Here is a 17,745-nt window from a genome sequence, read left to right on the forward strand (position 1 = left end):
ACATACCAGTCTCTTACCAATAACAACATTTTTGCTCATTCAACATGTTTTTGGTAGGGGACATACCAGTCTCTAACCAATAACAACATTTTTGCTCATTCAACATGTTTATGGTAGGGGACATACCAGTCTCTAACCAATAACACCATTTTTGCTCATTCAACATGTTTTTGGTAGGGGACATACCAGTCTCTAACCAATAACAACATTTTTGCTCATTCAACATGTTTATGGTAGGGGACATACCAGTCTCTAACCAATAACACCATTTTTGCTCATTCAACATGTTTTTGGTAGGGGACATACCAGTCTCTAACCAATAACAACATTTTTTCTCATCCAACATGCCAATGGTAGGGGACATACCAGTCTCTAACCAATAACAACATTTTTGCTTATCCAACATGCCAATGGTAGGGGACATACCAGTCTCTAATTAATAGCAACATTTTTGCTCATCCAACATGCCAATGGTAGGGGACATACCAGTCTCTAACCAATAACAACATTTTTGCTCATCCAACATGCCAATGGTAGGGGACATACCAGTCTCTAACCAATAGCAACATTTTTGCTCTTCCAACATGCCAATGGTGGGGGACATAACAGTCTCTAACCAATAACACCATTTTTGCTTATCCAACATGCCAATGGTAGGGGACATACCAGTCTCTAACCAATAGCAACATTTTTGCTCATCTAACATGCCAATGGTAGGGGACATAACAGTCTCTAACCAATAACAACATTTTTGCTCACCCAACATGCCTGTGGTAGGGGACATACCAGTCTCTAACCAATAACAACATTTTTGCTCATCCAACATGCTAATGGTAGGGGACATACCAGTCTCTAACCAATAACAACATTTTGCTCATCTAACATGCCAATGGTGGGGGACATACCAGTCTCTAACCAATAACAACATTTTTGCTCATTCAACATGTTTATGGTAGGGGACATACCAGTCTCTAACCAATAACACCATTTTTGCTCATTCAACATGTTTTTGGTAGGAGAAATACCAGTCTCTAACCAATAACAACATTTTTTCTCATCCAACATGCCAATGGTAGGGGACATACCAGTCTTTAACCAATAACAACATTTTTGCTTATCCAACATGCCAATGGTAGGGGACATACCAGTCTCTAACCAATAACAACATTTTTGCTCATCCAACATGCCAATGGTAGGGGACATACCAGTCTCTAACCAATAACAACATTTTTGCTCATCCAACATGCCAATGGTAGGGGACATACCAGTCTCTAACCAATTACAACATTTTTGCTCATCCAACATGCCAATGGTAGGGGACATACCAGTCTCTAACCAATAACAACATTTTGCTCATCCAACATGCCAATGGTGGGGGACATACCAGTCTCTAAACAATAACAACATTTTTGCTCATCTAACATGCCAATGGTAGGGGACATACCAGTCTCTAACCAATAACAACATTTTTGCTCATCCAACATGCTAATGGTAGGGGACATACCAGTCTCTAACCAATAACAACATTTTGCTCATCTAACATGCCAATGCTGGGGGACATACCAGTCTCTAAACAATAACAACATTTTTGCTCAATTAACATGCCAATGGTAGGGGACATACCAGTCTCTAACCAATAACCACATTTTTGCTCATCCAACATGCCTGTGGTAGGGGACATACCAGTCTCTAACCAATAACAACATTTTTGCTTATCCAACATGCCAATGGTAGGGAACATACCAGACTCTAACCAATAACAACAGTTTACTCATCCAACATGCCAATGGTAGGGGACATACCAGTCTCTAACCAATAACAACATTTCTGCTCATCCAACATGTTTTTGAAAGGGGACATACCAGTCTCTAACAAATAACAACATTTTGCTCATCCAACATGCCAATGTTAGGGGACATACCAGTCTCTAGCCAATAGCAACATTTTTGCTCATTCAACATATTTATGGTAGGGGACATACCAGTCTCTAACCAATAACAACATTTTTGTGCATTCAACATGTTTTTGAAAGGGGACATACCAGTCTCTAACCAATAACAACATTTTTGCTCATCCAACATGCCAATGGTAGGGGACATAGCAGTCTCTAACAAATAACAACATTTTTGCTCATTCAAATTTTTTTTGAAAGGGGACATACCCGTCTCTAACCAATAACAACATTTTTGCTCATCCAACATGCCAATGTTAGGGGACATACCAGTCTCTAACCAATAGCAACATTTTTGCTCATTTAACATGTTTTTGGTAGGGGACATACCAGTCTCTTACCAATAACACAATTTCTGCTCATCCAACATGCCAATGGTAGGGGACATACCAGTCTCTAACCAATAACACCATTTTTACTCATCCAACATGCCTGTGGTAGGGGACATACCAGTCTAACCAATAACACTAATTTTGCTCATCCAACATGCCTGTGGTAGAGGACATAACAGTGTCTAACCAATTACAACATTTTTGCTCATCCAATATGCCTCTGGTAGGGGACATACCAGTCTCTAACAAATAACAACATTTCTGCTCATCCAACATGCGAATGGTAGGGGATATACCAGTCTCTAACCAATAACACCATTTTTGCTCATCCAACATGCCTGTGGTAGGGGACATACCAGTCTCTAACCAATAACAAAATGTTTTCTCATCCAACATGCCTGTGGTAGGGGACATACCAGTCTTTAACCAATAACAACATTTTTGCTCATCCAACATGCCTGTGGTAGAGGACATACCAGTCTATAACCAATTACAACATTTTTGCTCATCAAACATGCCAATGGTAGGAAGGTCCTGGATCTTTCTTACCTAACATATACTTTTTTTTCTGTTTTAGAGAATAGCAAAAAAAAATTTAAAAAATCATACATCAAGTACAGCAGAATTTTTTTTGTAATACAAACATAAGGAAACGTAGAATATTCAGATTTAAAATTATTTCTTTAGGACAAAGACAGAAGGAGATTATTTTATTCCAAATAATTTCGACATAAACTTTCTGAAATTTAAAAAGTGAAAAGTGCGGGAAAATTTTCCCTCCAAATTTCCCCTGTTATAACCAGTCAAAAAATTCCCGCCATCTTTTGGCTTGAGTTGAAATTTTAGGTTTACAAAATTTGTCTTTAGGGCAAAGTAACAACATCTTAAAGGTAAAATCATTTTATACTTTTATTATGTACTGTCTACTGCACCATTATTAGGTGGACAAGCTCACCATAATTTGAGATGGTAAAGTTATATTTTCCCTGTTATTGTAACTTTTTTTCCAAATCATGTACCCATACTTTTTTTTTCTGTAATAATTTAGCTTATTGTAAAGGCTTTAAGATGATAACAAAAAAAAAAGAAGATTAATTATTGCAAACTATATTTTATGTCATTTATATAGGCCATGGTTGTTATGAAATCAGTGAAAATTTAGTAAATTTGGAAATTCTGGAATATCTTATTTAAACAAGTTTGTGTAATCTCATATTTTTTTGTTATTTACCGAATGCTGATGCCATTGACATGTGAATACTACCAATAAATCAATTTCCAACAAATGCATTTACTCTTTTTTGTTGATTTTTACCCTTAATATATCCTTCTTCTGAGAATATACACAAATATGGTATATTCAGAGGTCGTTGCCATGGAAACGGTGTCATGTACATGCCAATTTTATTTTATTTTTCTGACAATGGATATTGTCCCTTTGAGTACACACCCTTTTTATCTTACTTTAATTATTATTTTGTCAGGTTCATATCACCTTAAAAAATTCAAATTTGATTTTGTGTTGAGGTGGGGATCCCGCTTACATGTTCAACCCCGCCTTATTCGGTATGTATGTGCCTGTGGTAGGTCAGGAGCCTGTAATTCAATGGTTGTCGTTTTTTGTGTGTTACATATTTGTTTTTCGTTAATTTTTTGTACATAAATTTGTTCGTTTATTTTCTCGTTTGAATACTGTTTTACAATGTCATTTCTGTGCTTTTTATTGCTGACTATATGCGGTATTAACTTTGCTCATTGTTGAAAGCTGTATATGACCTATAGTTGTTAGTGTTTGTGTCATCTGGTCTCTTGTAGAGAGTTCTCATTGGCACTCATGCCACATTAGGTGGAGGGTTGGGATCCTGCTAACATGTTTAACCCCGCCTTATTTCATATGTACGTGCCTATCTTGTTTTTCGTTTATTTTTTGTACATAAATTAGACCGTTTGTTTTCTCGTTTGAATTGTTTTACATTGTCATGTCGGTGTCTTTAATAGCTGACTTTGCGGTTTGAACCTTGTTCATTGTTGAAGACCGTGTGGTGACCTAGGCTACATTGTATAGTTGTTAATTTCTGTGTCAATTAGTCTCTTGTGGAGAGTTTTTATTGGCACTCATGCACCAGCTTCTTTTATATACTGTGAATTCAGTTTTATTCGTTGGATACCAATTTTCATGTGTTTCGTGGGAAGAGATGAACCACGAATTCAAATATTCAACGAATACCATATTTTCAATAGGCTTTGTATGTACAGAGATTGACTAAAACACGAAATCAAATATCCACGAAAACGCAAGTTTTCAGCAATCCACGAAAATTGATACCCACGAAAATAAATGAATCCACAGTATAGTGTATAAGTTTTGAAGTATTTGTTTGAGGCAAACTAAAGTTAGGAGAGCGAAACGGGACGGACGGACTAGGGGAACACTTTATGCCCCTAAATTATGGTGCCTACACAGAAGTTCTGACTATTGTGCTGGTGATACACATCCCACTAGCACAGTCATTAACACATGTACACACAATTTTATTAAAAAATATAAAAGATGGGGAATTAAATAAGAGGATGTTCGATGTACTGTATACTTCGGTTTATTTTTAAAATCTATATGATGCTTTATTTTTATCTAGTTTCCTTATTAAAATGAGAAGATAAATACCTTACAGCTTCCATTACCGTCGATGCTAAAATGTTTAATGTTATAAAACAATTTAAGCGTCTTCGACCTACTTTACCTTTTTATTCGGAGACTTGCGGTTATCTTCTGTTATGTTCAAATGATCTAGAATAGAACCCAGATGGAACCAGAAGAAGTTAGGTTGCCTTATAAACCAAACAACCCGGATGTTGAACCAGTTACCATGGTTCCGAACCAAAGAACCAAGGTTCAGAACCAGAAAACCCAGATGGAACCAAGGTTTAGAACCAGAGTGCCCGGATATAACCTAATTGCATTCGGAATTCTCATGACTTTTTATACCTTTAACGTATTTTCCAAATCATTTATTTATTTAGTATATTTATATACTAGATTTAAACAATATCAGTGATAACACTAAAAAGTATGAAATGCTGTAAGATAACAATATACGAATATAGGAGGGTAGAAATAATGTATACAGATATAGGAGGATGTGGATGGGGTATACAGATATAGGAGAGTGCGGTTGGGGTTTACATATATAGGAGGGTGTGGATGGGGTACACAGATATAGTAGGGTGTGGATGGGGTGTATACAGATATAGGAGGGTGTGGTTGGGGTATACAGATATAGGAGGGTGTGGATGGGGTATACATATATAGTAGGGTGTGGATGGGGTATACAGATATAGTAGGGTGTGAATGGGGTATACATATATAGTAGGGTGTGGATGGGGTATACAGATATAGGAGAGTGCGGTTGGGGTATACAAATATAGGAGGGTGTGGATGGGGTACACAGATATAGTAGGGTGTGAATGGGGTATACATATATAGTAGGGTGTGGATGGGGTATACAGATATAGGAGAGTGCGGTTGGGGTATACAAATATAGGAGGGTGTGGATGGGGTATACAAATATAGGAGGGTGTGGATGGGGTATACAAATATAGGAGGGTGTGGATGGGGTACACATATATAGTAGGGTGTGAATGGGGTATACATATCTAGTAGGGTTTGGATGGGATATACAGATATAGGAGAGTGTGGTTGGGGTATACAAATATAGGAGGGTGTGGATGGGGTATACAAATATAGGAGGGTGTGGATGGGGTACACATATATAGTAGGGTGCGAATGGGGTATACATATATAGTAGGGTGTGGATGGGGTATACAGATATAGGAGAGTGTGGTTGGGGTATACAAATATAGGAGGGTGTGGATGGGGTACACAGATATAGTAGGGTGTGAATGGGGTATGCATATATAGTAGGGTGTGGATGGGGTATACAGATATAGGAGAGTGCGGTTGGGGTATACAAATATAGGAGGGTGTGGATGGGGTATACAAATATAGGAGGGTGTGGATGGGGTACACATATATAGTAGGGTGTGAATGGGGTATACATATATAGTAGGGTGTGGATGGGATATACAGATATAGGAGAGTGTGGTTGGGGTATACAGATATAGGAGGGTGTGGATGGGGTACACATATATAGTAGGGTGTGGATGGGGTATACATATATAGTAGGGTGTGGATGGGGTATACATATATAGTAGGGTGTGGATGGGATATACAGATATAGGAGAGTGTGGTTGGGGTATACAGATATATGAGGGTGTGGGTGGGGTATTCAGATATAGGAGGGTGTGGATGGAGTATACAGATATAGGAGGGTGTGGATGGGGTATACAGATATAGGAGGGTGTGGATGGTGTATACAGATGGGACATTTCTTTTAAATCGATGTTCTGTTGGGCGTAGCAAGCAACCAAAACGAAAGTCTGATTGCAACAGTGGAAGGTCAAGGACCTTGGACCACCGTTAATTTGAACCCCTGATCAACTTTTTGTAAAAGAGTTATGCCACTTAGAAATATTAAATTTATGGAAAATGGCCTCGTTGGCTCTCTCACAGGTACAATTCTTGCTAGATTTTTATAAAACTTATACTATAGGTTAACATCAGTAATATCTTGGACAAGTTCTAAAATAGTGGATGATTGATTTTTTTTTAAAGAGCTATGTCCCTTGGAAATAATACATTTATGGAAAATGACCTTTTTAGCGCTCTCATGGGTACAATTCTTGCCAGATTTTTATAAAACTTATACTATAGGTTGATATCAGTAATATCTTGAATAAGTTCTAAAATGGTGGACGATCAACTTTTTTGAAAAGAGTTATGCGGATATGTTCCTTACGTCGTAACTACAATCCCCTTCCCTTTCATGAATGTGACCTACTGAATTAGACTACATGTATTTACCGGATTTGTAATCACATAAGCAACACGACGGGTGCCACATGTGGAGCAGGATCTGCTTACCCTTCCGGAGCACCTGAGATCACCCCTAGTTTTTGGTGGGGTTCGTGTTGTTTATTCTTTAGTTTTCTATGTTGTGTCATGTGTACTATTGTTTTTCTGTTTGTCTTTTTCATTTTTAGCCATGGCGTTGTCAGTTTGTTTTAGATTTATGAGTTTGACTGTCCCTTTGGTATCTTTCGTCCCTCTTTTATGCCCCTTGGAAATATTAGATAAGTGCAATATCGGGGACATTGAAACTCTGTGCTTTTATCTATGAAGCAACATTCCAGTAGCACCTGCATTTGAAGACCATATCTCCCAGTTGATATGATATTACAGAGCTTGCATTTCCTATCATGATTTCTGGGTTGCTGCTTACAAGGAAGCTATTACAGCAAGAGTTTCAAAAGGTGAAGTTGAAATCAACCCTTGGAAAATTGTAAGATCAGTGACCCTCATAAGTTGTTGACTGTTATAGAATATCTGTTTCACAGATGACGATGGTTATGTTCAGAAATTTTCAGACCCATCAGACAACCCGTTCTTGGGTTGCTGCCCAATATTTGGTAATTTTAAGGAAATTTTGCAGTTTTTGGTTATCTTGAATAATATAATAGATTAACTGTAAACAGCAAAATTGTAAAGCAAAGTAAGATTTACAATTCAGTCAACATGACCAAAATTGTCAATTGACCCCATAAAGAGTTATTGCCCTTTAAAGTAAATTTTTCACAATTTTTCATAATTTTTTAAAATCTTTTACAAAAAGCTTCTCTGAAACTATAGGGCCAAATTGAACAAAACTTGGCCTAAATCATCCTTAGGGTATCTTTTTATAAAAATGTATACAATGACCCCGCCCATCTACCAAGATGGACGCCATGGCTAAAAATAGAACATTGGGGTAAAAAGCAGTTTTTGGCTTATATCTCTGAAACAAAAGCATTAACAGCAAATCTGAAATGTAAAAAAAATGTTCATCAGGTCAAGATTTATTTGTCCTGAAATTTTCAGACGAATCAGACAACCTGTTGATGGGTTGCTACCCCTGAATTGGTAATTTTAAGGAAACTTTGCAGTTTTTGGTTATTGTCTTGAATATTATAATATATAGAGATTAACTGTAAACTGCAAAATTGTTCAGCAAAGTATGATCTACAAATAAGTCAACCATGACCAAAATGGTCAATTGACCCGTTAAGGAGTTATTGCCCTTCATAGTCAATTTTTATACAACCGCAAAAATTGAAAATGTTTTGGTCGTATATTGGTATCACGTTGGCGTCGTCGTCTGCGTTGTCCGAATACTTTTAGTTTTCGCACTCTAACTTTAGTAAAAGTGAATAGAAATCTATGAAATTTTAACACAAGGTTTATGACCACAAAAGGAAGGTTGGGATTGGTTTTGGGAGTTTTGGTCCCAACATTTTAGGCATTAGGGGACAAAAAGGGCCCAAAAAAGCATTTTCTTGGTTTTCGCACTATAACATTAGTTAAAGTAAATAAAAACCTATGAAATTTTGACATAAGGTTTATGACCACAAAAGGGAGATTGGGATTGATTTTGGGAGTTTTGGTTCCAACAGTTTAGGAATTAGGGGCCAAAAAGGGCCCAAATAAGACTTCTTATACGTTCAGGTATTTTACATCCAATGTTTTATGGAAATATTCTTTATAAAGCACAAAGGTGTCAGTATTCACCTCAAAAACTAACAAAACCTTTGAATAGACTTATTAAGAAGGGATATAGTTACGATACTGTTGTCAGGTCATTAAAGATTGCATATTTTGGCGTTAATATTGATTCACTTATAGGGTCTTTGAATCGGAACTAAACACATTTATTCAAAAACCAGTTGTTGGCATGACACGGGTTATGTTCTTTTCATATATGTTATGATGGTATGATACTAAACCCCTAACGGGAAGGATTGTGCCTGATGTTCATATGATGAAATCATAATCTTTCAGTCGGTTTAATTGAAGTCTGGAGCTGGCATGTCAGTTAACTGCTAGTAGTCTGTTGTTATTTATGTATTATTGTCATTTTGTTTATTTTCTTTGGTTACATCTTCTGACATCAGACTCGGACTTCTCTTGGACTGAATTTTAATGTGCGTATTGTTATGCGTTTACTTTTCTACATTGGCTAGAGGTATAGGGGGAGGGTTGAGATCTTACAAACATGTTTAACCCCGCCGCATTTTTGCGTCTGTCCCAAGTCATGAGCCTCTGGCCTTTGTTAGTCTTGTATTATTTTAATTTTAGTTTCTTGTGTACAATTTGGAAATTAGTATGGGGTTCATTATCACTGAACTAGTATATATTTGTTTAGGGGCCAGCTGAAGGACGCCTCCGGGTGCGGGAATTTCTCGCTACATTGAAGACCTGTTGGTGACCTTCTGCTGTTGTTTTTTTCTATGGTCGGGTTGTTGTCTCTTTGGCACATTCCCCATTTCCATTCTCAATTTTATTATTCTTGGTTTCCGCACAATAACTTTAGTATAAGTAAATAGAAATCAATGAAATTTAAACACAAGGTTAATGACCATAAAAGGAAGGTTGGGATTGATTTTGGGAGTTTTGGTTTTAACAGTTTAGGAATAAGTGGCCCAAAGGGTCCAAAATTAAACTTTGTTTGATTTCATCAAAAATTAAATAATTGGGGTTCTTTGATAAGCCGAATCTAACTGTGTTTGTAGATTTATAATTTTTGGTCCCGTTTTCAAATTGGTCTACATTAAGGTCCAAAGGGTCCAAAATTAAACTTAGTTTGATTTTGACAAAAATTGAATCCTTGGGGTTCTTTGATATACTGAGTCTAAAAATGTACTTATATTTTTGATTATTGGCCCAGTTTTCAAGTTGGCCCAAATCGGGATCCAAAATTAAACTTTGTTTGATTTCATCAAAAATTGAATAATTGGTGTTCTTTGATATGCCATATCTAACTGTGTATGTAGATTCTTAATTTTTGGTCCCGTTTTCAAATTGGTCTACATTAAAGTCAAAAGGGTCCAAAATTAAATTAAGTTTGATTTAAAAAAAAAATGAATTCTTGGGCTTCTTTGATATGCTGAATCTAAACATGTACTTAGATTTTTGATTATGGGCCCAGTTTTCAAGTTGGTCCAAATCAGGATCCAAAATTATCATATTAAGTATTGTGTAATAGCAAGAAATTTTCAATTGCATTGTATTCAGCAATAGCAAAAAATCTTCAATTGCACGGTATTGTGCAATAGCAAGAAGTTTTCAATTGCACAGTATTATACTGGTCCGAGTACACAGTTATCGTCCTTTGATTTTCGTTGTCCACGAATATACTCCTTAGTGTGGACAGTGTGTTACTTGCCAATTTTTGTTATACCCCTTCCAAATTTATTTCTCCATGTTTTATTCCTCATATAGCAAGTAGGGGGTGAAATGGCACTGTAAAAAAATTTGGGTCATAAATATTAATGTAAAGTAGTGATTAGGTCCAGCTGAAAAAGGTAAAAAATTAGCACTTCGGAAGCTGTCAAAAGATTTCAAGACCCCCTTAACATAAAATTGTCCATATTTTGAGTTAGAGCTAATGAAGTTTTCTATAATTTTGATATAATTTGTCCCAAAAGTAGTACAATACACCGTAAAAATATTATTGACAAAGCGCAGTTGGGATTTTTTTTATTTTCATTTATTGTCTAAAAGAAATGCACTACGAAATAACTGTGTACTCGGACCTATTGCGCAATAGCAAGAAATCTTCAATTGCTTTGTATTGTGCAATAGCAAGAAGTTTTCAATTGCACAGTATTGGTCCGAGTACACAGTTATCGTCCTTTGATTTTCGTTGTCCACGAATATATTCCTTAGTGTGGACAGTGTGTTACTTGCCAATTTTTGTTATACCCCTTCCAAATTTATTTCTCCATGTTTTATTCCTCATATAGCAAGTAGGGGGAAGGGGGGGGGGGGGTGAAATGGCACTGTAAAAAAATTTGGGTCATAAATATTAATGTTAAGTAGTGATTAGGTCCAGCTGAAAAAAAGGTAAAAAATTAGCACTTCGGAAGCTGTCAAAAGATTTCAAGATCCCCTTAACATAAAATTGTCCATATTTTGAGTTAGAGCTGATGACGTTTTCTATAATTTTGATATAATTTGTCCCAAAAGTAGTTCAATACACTGTAAAAATATTATTGAGAAAGCGCAGGTGGGATTTTTTTTATTTTCATTTATTGTCTAAAAGAAATGCACTACGAAATAACTGTGTACTCGGACCTAAGAGGTGAAATCAGGAAATATAGAATCTGTACTTTTGCAACTTCCCTGATTGATTTGATGGTGTCAATTTGTCAAATAGCATAAAACTAAAGGAATTAAACTTTTATTTGATAGAATTTCTGCAAAAATGACCAGTTTTGGCATTATATGGTCAAAATAAGCATTTCATAGCTTTTTCAATTTTGATGCATAAGTGGCATTCTGACTTTCTATCTGACATGTTTTCATGTGACAATTTTTGTGTTTCTATGCTTTAATCCAGTTGTATTACTCATTTGTGAACTCTGAATCTACAGTAAAGAAGATTATCTCAGACAATTTGAGCAAAATGTGTTGTATAAATGACCCTCGTCTAACGCCCTGTTTGGATCAAGTTAAATGTGAGGAGCATGGCACATAAAAGTTGAAGTCCATAATAAAGACCTCACTAAATTTGTATAAAAAGCACTTAACAATGTCTTTTGTACCTGTTTCATTTCACATAATATCTTTCTTTACTTCTGTAGGATAGCATGTGGTTCAAATATAAGCCTGTTGAGACTAAAATTGCATGCAAGTTTTTCACTAAAAAGTGAAAAATCTTTGTATCAGACCATACTGTCTGCTAAAAAAATTGAATGTAGGAGCCTTTTTGTGCTCAGATTTATTGTATCATGTCACCTGAGTATAGAAATGATAGAAAAGACACAAATTTTTATTTCCTATAGCCTCAATATGCATTTTTAAATGTAAATATGTGCTACGGCCTAAATTGACCCTAAATTATTTTCAGTCTTACTTGGCCTAAGACCCTTTTAAACTAATATGATATGTTATTTGTAAGTTTTCTTTCCATTTAAATTACATTAAATGCATAAGGATTATTTATAATCAAAAAGCTTCACAAATTTAATTTGCTGGAAAATATTACATCTTCATGTAAGCCCCCCCTTCATTGGAAAACCTCCATTTTTAGGCACAGGCTCATATAAATTTGACTTTTGAATAATTATGCTAAGTCTGATATATCAAATAAGTACTCTATTGCTTTAAATCCATGATATATTATATAGTAAGGCATTTTAAAAGTATTTTTTTGCAACATTTTAATTTTAAAAGCCCCAAATGTTGATGGTTGAAATTTCTCAATTTTAACGTCTAAATTTAACACGCAAAGTTGAATATAGAATTAATCATATTGTCTATAATATATATCCTGTTGCTATGAAACTTTGTAAGCAGTCTTATAATATATTAGGCTTTAGTCATACCAAGTTTTATTAAGATTGGTCAATTTTTTCTATCCTATTAGGTTATCGTCCTTTGATTTTCGTTGTCCACGAATATATTCCTTAGTGTGGACAGTGTGTTACTTGCCAATTTTTGTTATACCCCTTACAAATTTATTTCTCCATGTTTTATTCCTCATATAGCAAGTAGGGGGTGAAATGGCACTGTAAAAAAATTGGGGTCATAAATATTAATGTAAAGTAGTGATTAGGTCCAGCTGAAAAAGGTAAAAAATTAGCACTTCAGAAGCTGTCAAAAGATTTCAAGACCCCCTTAACATAAAATTGTCCATATTTTGAGTTAGAGCTGATGAAGTTTTCTATAATTTTGATATAATTTGTCCCAAAAGTAGTACAATACACTGTAAAAATATTATTGAGAAAGCGCAGTTGGGATTTTTTTTTATTTTCATTTATTGTCTAAAAGAAATGCACTACGAAATAACTGTGTACTCGGACCTATTGCGCAATAGCAAGAAATCTTCAATTGCAAAATATTGTGCAATGGCAAGTATTTTCAATTGCACAGTACATTTGTATTGCGCAATGGCAAGAAATATCCAATTGCACAATATTATGCAATAGCAAGAAATTTTCAATATTCTTTGAAAATTTGAGTTATCTTTCTTTGTCCAGAATAGTAATTGAATCAACTTAAATCATTGTTTTATACAATATACACTGTATATTCACTTTTACTACCAACTGATAAATTAAAACAATCTTTACCATTTAGTGATAACAAGCAGTTTTTTTACATTTTAATATTTTATGATGTATTTAAATGAGTAGTTATTGTTAGGGGGCATTAGAAATTTGAATTGAGATCAGTTTTGGAAAAAGGGAAAGGGGGATGTGAAAAAAAAATGGGGGGGGGGGGGTTAAATTTTTCTCATTTCAGATTTCATAAATAAAAAGAAAATTTCTTCAAACATTTTTTTGAGAGGATTAATATTCAACAGCATAGTGAATTGCTCAAAGGCAAAAAAAATATTTTAAGTTCATTAGACCACATTCATTCTGTGTGAGAAACCTATGCTGTGTCAACTATTTAATCACAATCCAAATTTAGAGCTTAATCCAGCTTGAATGTTGTGTCCATACTTGCCCCAACCGTTCAGGGTTCAACCTCTGCGGTCGTATTAAGCTGCGACCTGCGGAGCATCTGGTTCTGTCTCTGCTTCCTTTTGTCTGTACGTTCGTTCTTCCATCTGTCTGTCCCACTTCAGGTTAAAGTTTTTGGTTAAGGTAGTTTTTGATGAAGTTGAAGTCCAATCAACTTGAAACTTAGTACACATGTTCCCTATGATATGATAATTCCAAATTAGAGTTTTGACCCCAATGTGCAGTCGAATAAACATAGAAAATGAAAGTGTGAGTGGGGCATCCGTGTACTTGTTGTTGTTATATATTATATTAATATTTGTATATAACATGTACAGTTACATGTTTATATAATTTTCGTCCATTTGTTTATCATTCTATTCTAATATTCTAATAATAGTGCAGTGCAAGTGCATGGTGGACACTCTTCTGTAATAATTCGAATTTTCTAATAGATTGGATTTGAGTACTATAGGCATTCATATTTTGCAAAACGTTCTTAGAAATTCTTTCACATGCGTTAACTCAAATTTTCGATATTTTTGATTTGTTATTGATATATTATATATATATTTCTCACGACATTTTCATATCATTTATCTATATTCTTAAAAATTATTTTCATGAATACTTATTGATGAAATTGACATATACAATAATAATAATATAACAAGCGATAAGGAATTTTATTTTGCGTTATGTTAACAGTCAAAGACGACAGTCACGTGGGTAGAAATGTCTGTGGCAACAATACACCGCCAGATGTAAAAACAAACATAACTTAAATTGTGTCTCTGATTTTAATATTAAATAAAAATGTATTTTTAGGAATAATCCTATGTAGAAATTTATATTGGAAATTATTCAAATATGTATCTCTGCAACCTTTCTGAAGTATACAAAAGATTTTTGCCAGTATTCAATGTTTAAGTATGCAGTTCATCCTTCCATTTTGAGGTTAAAGTATATGAATCTCTACGAAATTATAGCACAAGGTTCCATACCAAAATAGGACGGATGGTAATGATTTGGGGGGTTATTGTTTTAGTTGTTTAGAAATTAAGGGCCATAAAGGGGCCGAAAATTTGTCGTTTTTTCCACAGGGTTCTATACCTCAAAAGGAATGTGGGGATTGATTTTTGGGGGTCATGGACAAACCGCTTAGGAATTAGGGGCCAAAAAAGGGGCAGAAGAACAAACTTGGATTTTCTTGTTTTTGGACAATACTTTGAGTATAAGTCTATGGTTCACAATGAAATTATACCACAAGGTTCCATACTTTAAAAGGAATGTCATTTTTAGCTCACCTGACCTGAAAGGTCAAGTGAGCTTTTCTCATCACTTGGGGTCCGTCGTCCGTCGTCCGTAAACTTTTACAAAAATCTTCTCCTCTGAAACTACTGGGCCAAATTCTACCAAACTTGGCCACAATCATCCTTGGGGTATCTAGTTTAAAAAATGTGTGGCGTGACCCGTCAAACCAACCAAGATGGCCGCCATGGCTAAAAAAAGAACATAGGGGTAAAATGCAGTTTTTGGCTTATAACTCAAAAACCAAAGCATTTAGAGCAAATCTGACATGGGGTAAAATGGTTTATCAGGTCAAGATCTATCTGCCTTGAAATTTTCAGACGAATAGGACAACCTGCTGTTGGGTTGCTGCCTGTGAAAAGGTTATTTTTAGGAAATTTTGCAGTTTTTGGTTATTATCTTGAATACTATTATAGATAGAGATAAACTGTAAACAGCAATAATGTTCAGCAAAGTAAGACCTACAAATAAGTCAACATGACCAATATTGTCAGTTGACCCCTTAAGGAGTTATTGCCCTTTATAGTCATTTTTTAACAACTTTTCGTCATTTTTTAAAAATCTTCTCCTCCAAAACTACTTTGCCAAATTTAACCAAACTTGGCCACAAGTATCATTGTGGTTTATAGTTTAAAAAATGTGTCCGATGACCCAGCCTACCAAACAAAATGGCCGACATGGCTAAAATTAGAACATAGTGGTAAAATGCAGTTTTTGCTTTATATCTTTGAAACTAAGACATTTAGGGCAAATCTTTCAAGATTTAAATGTCCATCAGAATAAGATATATCCCCTCACAAATTATGAGTTGAATCGGACAACCTGTTGTTGGGTTGCTGCCCTAAAATTGGTGATTTTAAGGAAATTTTGCAAAGTAAGATCTACAAATAAGTCAGCATGATCAAAATTGTTAGAGGACCCCTTAAGGAGTTATTGCCCTTTATAGTCAATATTGAACAACTTTTCGTCATTTTTGTAACTTGTATAAAAATATTTTCTAAAACGACTTGGCCAAATTTAACCAAACTTGGCCACAATCATAATACTAGGGTATCTATTTTTAAAAAAAAGTGTCTAATGACCCCGCCTACCAACGAAGATGGCTGACATCAGTAAACACATTAACAGGTGAGCGACACAGGCTCTTGAGAGCCTCTAGTTCATGAAACTGAAGGCAAAATTAATTCTTCGTTTCTAGACATGCTAGATGTCTTGTATAACAATTAATAAATCATTCTCTTTTGCCATTATCTCCAGAGTTCTAAGTCTAATATTTTAAAGAGTTTTGTACATTTTTAGCTCACCGGGCCCGAAGGGCCAAGTGAGCTTTTCCCATCACTTTGCGTCCGGCGGCGTTGTCCGCCGTCGTTAACTTTTACAAAAATCTTCTCCTCTGAAACTACTGGGCCAAATTAAACCAAACTTGGCCACAATCATCATTGGGGTATCTAGTTTAAAAAATGTGTCCGGTGAACCGGCCAACCAACCAAGATGGCCGCCATGGCTAAAAATAGAACATAAGGGTAAAAATTGTTAATCAGGTCAAGATCTATCTGCCCTGAAATTTTCAGACAAATGAGACAACCCGTTGTTGGGTTGCTGCCCTGAATTAGTTATTTTATGGAAATTTTGCAGTTTTTGCTTATTATCTTGAATATTATTATAGATAGAGATAAACTGTAAACAGCAATAATGTTCAGCAAAGTAAGATTTACAAATAAGTCAACATGACCGAAATGGTCAATTGACCACTTTAGGAGTTATTGCCCTTTATAGTCAATTTTTAACCATTTTTCGTAAATATTAGTAATCTTTTACAAAAATCTTCTCCTCTGAAACTACTGGGCCAAATTAATCTAAACTTGACCACAATCATCAGTGGGGTATCTAGTTCAAAAAATGTGTGGCGCCATGGCTGAAAATAGAACATAGGGGTAAAATGTAGATTTTGGCTTATAACTCTAAAACCAAAGCATTTAGAGCAAATCTGACATGGGGTTTAATAATCTATTAGGTCAAGATCTATCTGCCCTGAAATTTTCCGACAAATCGGACAACGGGTTGTTGGGTTGCTGCCCCTGAATTAGTAATTTTAAGGAAATTTTGCAGTTTTTGCTTATTATCTTGAATATTATTATAGATAGAGATAAACTGTAAACAGCAATAATGTTCAGCAAAGTAAGATCTACAAATAAGTCAACATGACCAAAATTGTCAGTTGACCCATTAAGGAGTTATTGCCCTTTATAGTCAATTTTTAACCATTTTTCTAAAATTTTAGTATTCTTTTAAAAAATCTTCTACTCTGAAACTACTGGGCCAAATTAAACCAAACTTGGCCACAATCATCAGTGGGGTATATAGTTTAAAAAATGTGTGGCGTGACCCGGCCAACCAACCAAGATGGCTGCCATGGATAAAAATAGTACATAGGGACGAAATGTAGATTTTGGCTTATATCTCTGAAACCAAAGCATTTAGAGCAAATCTGACAGGGGATAAATTATTTATCAGGTCAACATCTATCTGCCCTGAAAATTTCAGACAAAA

At 35.2% G+C, this 17,745-nt stretch overlaps 1 protein-coding gene across 1 annotated transcript in view; it reads left to right on the forward strand.

Annotated features, from left to right (window-relative positions):
• LOC139497229 (uncharacterized) overlaps positions 1–17,745 on the forward strand; it is a 308,105-nt gene that overhangs the window by 210,960 nt on the left and 79,400 nt on the right. The window lies entirely within an intron of this gene.

The sequence above is a fragment of the Mytilus edulis genome, chromosome 12 (genome assembly GCF_963676685.1).
Source record: "Mytilus edulis chromosome 12, xbMytEdul2.2, whole genome shotgun sequence".
Taxonomy (NCBI): Eukaryota; Metazoa; Mollusca; class Bivalvia; order Mytilida; family Mytilidae; genus Mytilus; species Mytilus edulis.